Source organism: Nanorana parkeri, unplaced genomic scaffold, assembly GCF_000935625.1.
Source record: "Nanorana parkeri isolate BGI_ZX_2015 unplaced genomic scaffold, ASM93562v1 scaffold290, whole genome shotgun sequence".
Taxonomy (NCBI): domain Eukaryota; kingdom Metazoa; phylum Chordata; class Amphibia; order Anura; family Dicroglossidae; genus Nanorana; species Nanorana parkeri.
Genome location: NW_017306558.1, coordinates 200,281 through 211,487, shown reverse-complemented (window position 1 = coordinate 211,487; position 11,207 = coordinate 200,281).

Below are 11,207 nucleotides of genomic sequence, written 5' to 3'. Positions count from 1 at the left end.
ACAGAGCCGCTGTCATCCAAAAACTGACAGGATGACAGCGGCTCGGATCGGAACACCGTTTGGCCATCCTGAATTGCGGCCAGCCTGATAGCCATGAGCTTATAGTAGAACTGTAAATGCCAGGGCCGTACGGCATACTGAGCTGGCCAGCTGGAATGATATAATTATATAGCCCTATCTGTCCTCTAAAAAACAATATATAATATGTGTGGGTACATTTAGTAAGAAAGTATATTACTGCTGTGGAAGAATCACACAGCAAAAATGTAAAAAATGTGTCAGTCATTTATGAACAGAACCTGAAATCTAGCTCAGTCATGAAGGGGTTAAAATATTGGTTTCATTTCGGTTTTGAAATTTCCATTTTGGTGCACCTCTATTTTTCCCCCCTGCACCGGAACTGACTGCACTGTTGTGAAAAGAACACAGAAATACCATAGGGATACATTAGGATGCATTTCAGGTGCGGACAAAAAACCCACTGGTCTGCATCTGGTGTGAACAAGCCCTTAAAAATACATTCAAGTATTATTAAAAGCTCGTACGATCTGCCCATCTTGGACAGGCAGATCGTACTTGCGAACGGGGCGGGCTTGCGATGACCGCAATGAGGGGTGGGCTTCCGATCACTGCAAACGGGCAGTGTGCGCGTTCGCACACCGGCCTGTTCGACAGTTGTCGAACAAGCAGGCCACTAACTCGCCGAGAATCGTACGATTCTCGGACGGTTTTCAAGCCTGCTTGTTCGTACAGTAGAAAACGGTCGCACGCCTTCCATACACTGTACGATTATCGTACGGTGTATGGGCACCTTTAGTGTGCCTCCAGCACACTCATCACCTGACTCCTCTCTGACTTCTGGGGGCATTCTCCTGACACCTGAACACGGTCTGTTCCTCTTTCCAGGCAGGAGCTAATTCCCCTAGCCAGCATCCTTTTCTTAATGTCTGTGCACAGCTGTGCAATTATCGAGTGCTGGCCACTGCTAAAGCCTGGACCAGGACTAGGGATCTCATCTTTCTTCCAGAATCACCTTGAAACCTCCCAGTTCCAGGATCCAAAGCAGAATCCAGACAAGCCCTTGCTTCCTGACACGTCTCAGCCCGTCTGGCTGAGAGTCCCAGGTTATCATCACATCCAATTCTACAGTGGGATTGCCACTCAATACCACACAAGAAAGAGGAGTATTTGTAGGAAATATTTAGTATGGTGAGCTATTGTTTCTTTAGTTTTTATTGATGATCTACTTCAATTATGGAAAATTTGTAGAATAATACCCTCCCTCATGAACCAGTAAACCCCAATGGTCCTATCCCTACAAAACCACTAAGGCAGGGGTGGGCAACTCTGGCCCTCCATACTGTATCTTCTGGTATAAATGGCCTCTAAGTAGGGTTGCAGCATTACTGAATATTTGGGCGAGTACTCATACTTGGCAAGATGCTCCCGATGCCTATCCCGATACCGGAACCTCCGGTATCAGGAAGGTGGGCGGCGAGTCATTACCAGCTGCCCGGCTTCCTGATTGGCCGGGAAGTTGGCTCTATGCTCCCTCATCACCATGGAGCTGGCTTCCCGGCCAATCAGGAAGCCAGGGGGCGGGTAATGACTCGCCCCCTCTGCTTCTCAAATGGCCGGGAAGCCGGCTGTATGCTTCCACGTCCCTTGGTGACGAGGGAGCATGGATCCAGCTTCCCAGCCAATCAGGAAGCCGGGCAGCGGGTAATGACTTGCCGCCTGGCTTCCTGATTGGCTGGGAAGCTGGCCAATCAGGAACCCAGGTGGCGAGTCATTACCCACCCCCCGCCTTCCTTATTGGACAGAAAGCAGGCTCCATGTTTCCTCATTACCTGGTGACGAGGGAGCATGAAGACGGTTTCCCGGATAATGGGGAAGCCGGGGCGGCGAGCCATTACATGCCGCCTGGCTTCTTTAATGGGACTATCGGTATCCGGTATCGGCGAATACCGGAAAAAGAATATTGGTGCTTGTACTTGATCATGAAAAATTGGACTCAGTGCATCCCTACCCCTTGGTTCAAAGTGGATAGGGATTGATGGAAATGGCTTTGGTTGAAAAGTTTGCCTGCTACCGATTGTGAAATACTCACTCTCAGCCTTATGCTGGGCAGAAATTTTCCAGCTCGGGGGACAACAATCTAAGTCCTAGGAGAATGAGAGTCACCATGCCTGGGAGCCTATGCTATATACTACATGTTTGTCTGCACATGGTACCATTCCCTTTGGGGCATACCCTACTGGATTTTCACTTCTTTTAACCATTTAGTAAAATGAATGATACCATATTATGTTGGCTTACGTCTTGTAAATGCCTTTGGTTAAGGGCTCTGCTTCCTTATTCTCCATTTTTTTTTATGCATGAGCCACTCTTGAAACTCCAGCTTAGGTGGAGATGAGCCTGAGGCAGAACCTGAGATGAAAAAGGGTTTGGAATAAGACACCCCTTGGACACTGGCATCTAAATTCTTGTCTTCAGGATCACCAATGAAGTAATGGGGATTCAGTGGAATAATATCATCATGCATGCAGCAGTAGGTATAATAGTTACATAGTTAGTCAGGTTGAAAAAAGACACAAGTCCTTCGAGTTCAACCTATAGAGATATGGGAAAAAAAAAGAAGAAAAGCCTAAACAGAACACTATGCCCCAAATTACCCCATGTTGATCCAGGGGAAGGCAACCCCCCCCCTAAAGCATGGTTCAAATTGGTCCAACAGGGGGGAAAAATCTTTCTTGATCCCATAAGTCAATCCGATATTCCATGGATCTACAATCTCTGATTCTTAATATACCTATAAGAACCTATAATGTTCTGTGCATTTAGGAATACATCCACATTTTTTTTTTTAAACAGTTAACTGAGAACTAGAACTAGCTTCTGGGGGAGTCTGTTCCACATTTTCACAGCTCTATCTATGAAGAATACTTTCCGTACGGAAAGGTTAAACCTCTTTTCCTCAAGACGCAAAGAGTGCCCCATTGTCCTTTGCAGTGACCTTAACGTGAATAATTTGGCACCAAGCTCACTATATGGACCATTTATGCATTTATACATGGTGATCATGTCCCCCCTTAATCACCTCTTCTCCAGAGAGAACAAATTCAGGTAAGTTAATGATAATATTACAAGGACAAGGGAAACTTTGGGAAGAGTTTAATGGAGGAGGCAACTTTAAAAAAATTCTTGAAGTGATGTGGGTAACAAATTGTTCTATTTTGCTCTGAACACCATTTAACGTGTTCTACATTAAAAGAAAGTCAAACGTTTTGGGTATTAGCGAAAATGATTTCTTTAAAAAAAAAAAAAATCTAACATAACATTTGAAATGATTTGAATTTGACCTCCTGGTCCTATGAACTTCAATGTACTGATTTGCTGCAATTTCTGATATTATTTTGTCTGGATTCATTTGTCTGCCACCTGATCTGCCTGTGTTATAACGCTGAATGCCTACTTCACTAGCCTGTGCCTCCCTTGCAACTGAATGATGCAATGGCCATAAGTGGTGGAACAAGCAGCAGGTATTTTCTGTGGAGAGAGGAGGATGGTGGAGCGGTCCATGGACAAATTAGTGGAGGAGGCAGTTAAGTATCTTCTACGGAGAGAGGAGGATGGTGGAGCTGTCCATAGACAAGAGAGGTGGCGCAGGCAGAAAGTTCTATCTATGGATAGGGGAGGGGGGTGGAACAGGCAGCAAGTATGAGGTGTGAGGAGGTCAGCTACCCCAGGCCGACCTGGGTGAATTCATTGATGTATATTAAAGGGGGTGATGAGGTGTACATCATTTGCTATGGGTTCTATTGACATTTAGTCAATATTAGCTCATCTAATGCAATTACAATGGCTGACTTCAAGTAGTTTGAAACTACGCCTTTCAGGTTATCTTTTACATTCTGTGTTACTGTATTTTTAGATATATACACCCTGTTAGGGCTAGTTCACAACAAGGGCGGAGCAGATGCAGAGCAGTTACCGAACGGATCAAAACTGCGTCCAATGTATTCCAATGGTATTTTGGGCTCTAGTTCACACCAGAACGTTCAGTTCCAGAGCATGTGGAAAAACTGCACCAGGCCCTATTTTTCTGCTCTGAACCGCACCAAAAAGCATGCAAACGCATCAAAAATGCACGCAAATGCCCTGGAACGCACTGGAAGCCCATTTAAGGCTAAAAAAAACAATAAAAAAAAAACACGGCCCGGAACGCGGCAAAATACACTGCACTGCATGTGCAGAAACTCATGCAGATCTGGTCTGCATTTGGCGTGAACAAGCCCTAGAGCGGTAGTTGCTAGAACGCACCGCAATCGTTCACAAAACTTCCCCCTGCGTTCTGGGGCGTGGAGGTGCATTGAAGTCAATGGCACCGCAGCCATGCCCCCCCTGCCCGCAGTGCGATTGGACTTATGGCAAAACATCGCCTTTGTTTCGTTCCACTGCAAACGCAAAACATGCTGCATGCTCTATTTTTTGCATTTGCAGTGGAACGGAAACGCATTATGGGCGGGGGGGGGCGTGGCTGCGGCGCCATTGACTTCAGTGCACCGCCGCACCCCCTCCCGCCCCAGAACGCAGGGGGAAGTTTTGTGAGCGATTGCGGTGCGTTCCAGCTGCTACCACTCTGGAACGCATTTAGGAATACATCCACATTTTTGTGAACAAGCCCTTAGAATCCCTTTGCTGTCAAGTGCAGCATAATGTCTATATGCAAACCTGGACAACGCCTTATAAAAATCAAAGTACTCTTTCTGTGTTACAATCTCTCTGCTCAAACACTTCAGATGGATTCTACAAAGGTCACTGCAATGCTGAAATGGCTTCAGCCCTAGGGTTTAAAAACAACTCCAGGCAGATACAATATACACAAATGAATGCAGCTCTGTATTCATTAATAAATCATTTAATATTTTTAAATGCAGGTGAAGTGCCTGAATTCTGACTTGGTATCAGCCTCTGGCAATCACCTTAACAAAAGCGATCCCTAAAAGACTCATCTCTTCAGAGAAGCCTATCCCGCCTCAACCTAACTACTGAACTATCACATTCTCAAACAATTCATCTCCACACAGCTACCTCCTCCTGTATCACTTGCCCCTCCATTTTAGATTGGGAGCCCTCAAGAGCAGGGTCCTCTTTGCCATCATGTCTTGACTTGTATTATAACTGTAATGTCCTCCTTACATTGTGACCACCATCCTGTCTCTACAGCCACCCAAGCAGGTCAGAATGTGATACCTTTTAGTACATACCCCTGCTATTTTTCTCTTCACTTAGATTATCTTCCCAAATTAAGATTGGTTCATCTTTTCAGTGCAGCTAGATGATGTATTGCAGTGCAGCATAGGAACACCCCCTCTGATGCCCACTGGGTCATCAAAGTAAATGAATTAATGACTATGACAGTTCTCACAGCTACTATGCATAATATTGGGGATACATTTAGAGCTACCTGTCTTCCTTGGTTGACATTTATGGCCTCTCCCCAATATAAATTGCTGCTCTAACTCACATTCTGTTTTCTTTTAAATGTATCACTTCTCATGTAATATTTATGTTGCCGTGCTCTTTTAATTCTTGTTCTCCTCTGTTTCTCTTCACCTTTCCTCCCCCCCCCCCCTTTTCTTTTTCTTTCCCATCTATTCTCCTTAGATTGTCCCTCCCTTGGACCCATGCACACCTTCCATACTCCGCATTCCTGCGTTTTAGATTCCTTCACTGCATATATATTTACTGTAAAAGCACCTGTATACCCCTGAATACTTTCCCACTACTGTTGTGCATCCCCGTCCACTTGCACTAGGTCAGGCATAGGCCAACCTTAATTTCTCAAAGCTTTGTTGGTTGTCAAGGGGATAGTTTTTACTGTTTGTGAAATTGACTGATGATAGCCCTCGTTGAATTTATACCTGAGGCTGTTGAGTTTGGTTATATATTGAGCCGTCTTTGAGACGCTAATTGGCACTTGCTGCTTAAGAAATATGTAATTGACTTTGTACCTCTTTTCTGTGTTTATTTGTATTTTCTTATTTTTGCTATTGGGGTTTAAATCAATAAAACTGACTTTGAGTTATAAAAAAAAGAATGGGTACTTTTCGGCAGGTAATACTGTACCGGAAAAAGTATTAGAAAACAATTTCAGTTTGTCTGTGTTATTTAAAATTCTTAGATAGAACAACTGTATACATGAAGTTCAACAACTTTCCTTCAGCGTCTCATGTTTTTTCTTTCACTGTTAAAATGCTACTCTAAAGAACTCTGTTGGAGATGTTAATGCTTCCCAAACCTATAGTAATTATTATAATAAAGAGTAGGAATGAGATTTTTAAACATAGCAGGGGAGCTTTATTCACAGCAGTATTTATAAAGCCTGGGTAACAGCTATGTTAATAGAGGGTGTTGGAGGAACATGAGTGTTGTTTCCAATGCTAATGTCATAGTTGACAGATAGGCAGTAGTGATATCTGTCCACCTGGTAAAACTAGTCAATCAAATTAAAATACAGCAATGAAGGTAACAGGAGGTAAATAAATTACAGAGCTACAAAAATCGTATTTATTCAGCATAAATGAAATAGACCATAAAGGATAATAACGTTTCAAAAACAGCTATCATCAGAGATTGCATTTTGGAGCTTAACATCTGTTTAAATACTTTCTCGCAGCACGCTAGAACCACAGGATGTTCCATTTAAAGTCCTCCCACTTTCCAATTATGTGTCAGGTCTTTGCAGGTGTCTTTATCTATTGCTGGCAGAATCTGACTTTTTAAAAAAAAAAAACAAAGCATTAACCTTTTTAGTACTGGAGGGTTCTGAAATTCAGTGTTTGTTTTATTTTTGTTTTCTTTACTTTATTGCACCGAAACTATGTATTTGTTATTTGTATTTCTGTATTAAAAAATAGAAAATTCACTGTAACCCTTTATTGTAATCAGCATAAAAAGCTGTTTAGCAGAGGCACACGAAGCAGCTGCATTAGTTACCTCTGTTTCCAAGGCACGCGGTGTCCCAAAATAGCTTATTGTGATCTTGCCAGCTAATGGATTAGTACCCCCTTCTATCTAAACTAGGGTCAGGGAACCCTGGACCGGCAGAGATCTACCTAAAGCAACATGGAAGAGATCAAAAATCACCATGATTTTTTTCTTTTAGAGATATCCTAGCAAGGCCCCATTAAAAAGTAAAGAAGGTTTGTTCAGTGAGTTCAGGGGTTGGCAGCAAGTTATTCAGAGTACTAAGTAACGCAAATGTCAGCAGTTTGTAATGCAGAATGCAGGGGTCATGACTAAGTAACACACAGTGCAGAGGTCAGTAGTATGTAACACACAGTGCAGAGGTCAGGAATAACTAGTAGACAGGTCCTCCTACAAACAAAAATACCACCCTTCCAATACTAGCAACTACCCCTAAGCTAAATTTGCCTACAGCACAAATTCCCCTCCCCTTATGCAAACTTTACTTACTCGATCTCAGTTGCAACAGAGCCTAGTAGAGTGAGGGTGCTCCTCCCAAGTATGATATGTCAGACCCAAGAAGGAGCCTAGGACTTCCCTCAGCTTTGCAATGTCTATTGGTGCTCTGATCTGAGGGGTGAAATACGGTGACCACTTCTGACAGATAGGCGGCAGTGCAGGGTTGTGATCTACCCATCATTTGGCCGCCATCGATGGATAAATTGCGATTAGCCTGTTGCTAGTGTAAACTAACTTTCTGCTGTCGGCATTAACACAGCAATTGAGAGTACAGAAGAGAGATCACACATTTCCTTATGTGGAAGGCTGTGAAGCAGAGAACGAGCTAATACAAAGAAACTAAGACTTAAAGCAGAAGTCTGCTTTCAATCACATGGTCCCCAGTAGGTATTTTATAGCAGGCTCAATGTCTTCTTGATGTGCACTGCCCTTTCATTGTGCATGCACTTTGGATTCTATGCTTGTAGTGGAAACCTTGATAAGAACTGGGTAATTATAGTAATGCTTGATTTTAGGTCAAGCTGGAAAGTTGAGTCATGACTCTTTTCTCTATGAATTTTGTTATACAGCAGTTGTTATAGTACACCAAACATTTTTTTTTTTTGTAAGTTGCATGCACCTTCATCTTTAGAAAAAAAAACATATTGAAAGCTTTATCTGAAAAATACACAAGTGTAAACTGTCATTAAAGACTTCCTTGTGAAAATGTTCTTATGCTGATCCTCTGGTTTTAATATTCCGACTTAGAACATGTATGAATATTAGGAGTTTTGATTTCACTGGTTGCATGCAAAAAAAGAAACTTCCCTCATATATATTTTTATTGTGGAATAATACTTCTTTAGGAATGTCCAAATAATTTTTAATTGTTACTGAATTTGTCTTTTAGTAAAAAAAATTACACTCACCTCATAGTTCTAGCCGACCTGTGACAATGAGACTGTCACAGGTCGGCTCAGTAGATCGGGAGGTGAGCGAACACATACCAGGTTCGCTCACCTCTCGATCCTGTCACGGCTCTCTGCCGTGACAGGGGGAGGGGCTGGATTCCCCTCTCCCCGCTCCGATCTGCCAGCGCTGACTGCCGGGAACGGGAGGGGGCGGGTACAGCTGGCTCTGCCTCTAGATAGGCAGAGCCAGCTGTCACTCACGCTCCGGCTGCGGCGTCTCAGTATACCGCGAGCTGTAGCTGTAGCTCGCGGTATACTGAGCTTAGGGTAATGGGAGGACGCTAGTTTGTGTCCTCCCGTTACCCTAGTTACAAACTAGCGTCCTCCCGTTACCCTAAGGAGAACTATGGGGAAAAACACTGACCCCATAGTTCTCCTTTAAAGTATGACTAAAGGCTCACGATCTGCATTTACCAAACCTAAAGTTGTCTGTCTCTGTGTGGAATTTACAACTGGTATGCTTTCAAGGTCTGCCTAATGATTTATCTTTATGGCATAATGCAATTCTTGAACAGCTATGTACTATTCCTAACTCAGCTGTACGGAAATCTCATGGAATTGTCACCTTGTCAAATGTGTACAATGAAGGTGTTCTGCACTCTTTTACACAACCCCAAGAAAAGTATGAGTTGCCTCGTTCTTTCTCTTACAGATTTCTACACCTTTGTCATGGCAAATTATTTTTACTCTATACTCCGATTTACTACATATGAAACTTGTTGTTAGAAAACTGGAATGATTTGCCTTCTCATTTGTATGTCTCACCAGCGATCAATAACTGGCTAATTCAGCTATATACTCTGCACCAGACCTCTATTCCTAGCCTGTTTACATAAAGTAGTATGTATGACCACCCATAACGGTATATCCACCCAATACTCTGTATCCAACCCCAAGCTGATTTCATATACCTCATCTGAAGTTGTCCAGTCATAGCTAATTTCTGGAAGCAAGGAATTACTTTTAGTGCTACCCTAATAAGTCTACCACTTTCGTGCACACCTGAAATGTGCTTATTTGGTGTACTGAACAAAAAACATTGGCCACACAACACCAGAATATTCCTATGGGAAACTTTATAAATGGCTCCCAAGTCCATTGCTATTAGATAAATGAACTCATCTCCTGGCATATCCCAGTGGAATAAATCAGATTATCTCTTATGAGTAGGTTGTAGGTTATGTATTAGAAGATAAATTGTCCTCTTTAATTTCATAGTTTGGGACTTATAGTGTGAATCTACACGTTGACTTTGGGATAAAACTGCTCTGGCCCTTCTAATGTAAATTTGGAAATCCACTGTAAGTTTACCTTAAAGGAGAATCATAGGGCAACATTTTTTTTCATAGTTCTCTTCAGGGTCATGGGAGGACATATACTGTGTCCTCTCTTGACCCAAAACGCAGCATATGGTGGGCTATTGCCCGCTATATGCAGAGAGCGCCGCAGCCGGGACGGATTCCGACAATACTGTCAAGATTCACCCAGCTGGCTGATTGACAGCTGACTCTGTCTCTCGATGCAGAGCCAGCTGTGCCCGCCCCCTCCCATGTCCATCTCCCCAGTCAGTGATAGAGGATCAGAGAGGGGGGAATACCTGAGGGGAGTGGTGACTGGCAGTCACCACTCTCGGCAGGGAGATGATTAGGAAGTGAGCGGATCGGCGGTATGTTTTCGCTTACTTCCCAATCAATAGAACTGACGTGTGAGTCTCAATGACACACATCAGCTCTAATTATGGGAATGAGTGTAATTGACTCACTGCATATTTCTCCTTTAACCTCCCTGGCGGTATTCCCGAGTCTGGCTCGGGGTTAACTTTCAGTACCAGGAGCGGTAACCCCAAGCCAAACTCGGGAATGCACAGAAAAGTGTCACTTACCTTGTCACTGCGAGCCAGCGGCGTCCTCTGCTGTACGCGGCCGGCATCTGAGTTTTAGTTTAGTTTTCGGGCGTCACAGTGGGGGGCGGAGACAGCGGGAAATGCAAAAGTGAAAAATGACATTTACACAGAATACACAGAATACAATGTAATCTGCTATGATTACACTTATGTATTAAACTATTTCACTACAATTTTGTCCAGTGCCCTGCCTGCACTTTTACTGTTCTTTCTGCCTGGAAACTTGTGAGCGTCCATGGCATCCAAAAAGCGTCCCTTTAGGTCAAAAGCAGTTTTAGACGAGGTAGAAAACATCAATAGTAAATTAGAATCACTTGCAGAATTGAGCGATAGCGATTTGTTGGGAAATTCCTCGGAAATTCCTCAAAGTCCTCAGACACTAAAAAGTGACTTTAAGTGAATTTTTATTATGATTATTTATAATTTATTATATTATAATTTTTTAATTTCGTGTTTCAAACTTTATCATACCCAGGATGTCTACTGGACTCTTGTTTGAACAGATTTAGGTGAGTTATTCCCAAGATTTACTAAGAATTACAGGCCTACAATATTAAACAACAAATTTCCATGAAAAACAATGTACCGCTTTGGGATGCTAAAATCCTGAATAATCATACCGCCAGGGAGGTTAAAGGATGTATTTGGCCATTTGTTAGTTATGTTATAAGGAATCATTCGAGAATGACACAGTGTGTTCAGTTATTTTATTTCTGGTATTATCCAGTATTACTTTATTTGTCTTTTGTACATATACATACTGGATATGTATACATTTGTGAATTTTGTACAATTGTAAAGAAAAATAAAAAGAATGTGAAGTTAATTAGGTAGGCAAACTGCTTATAGAATTATTGTCAAAT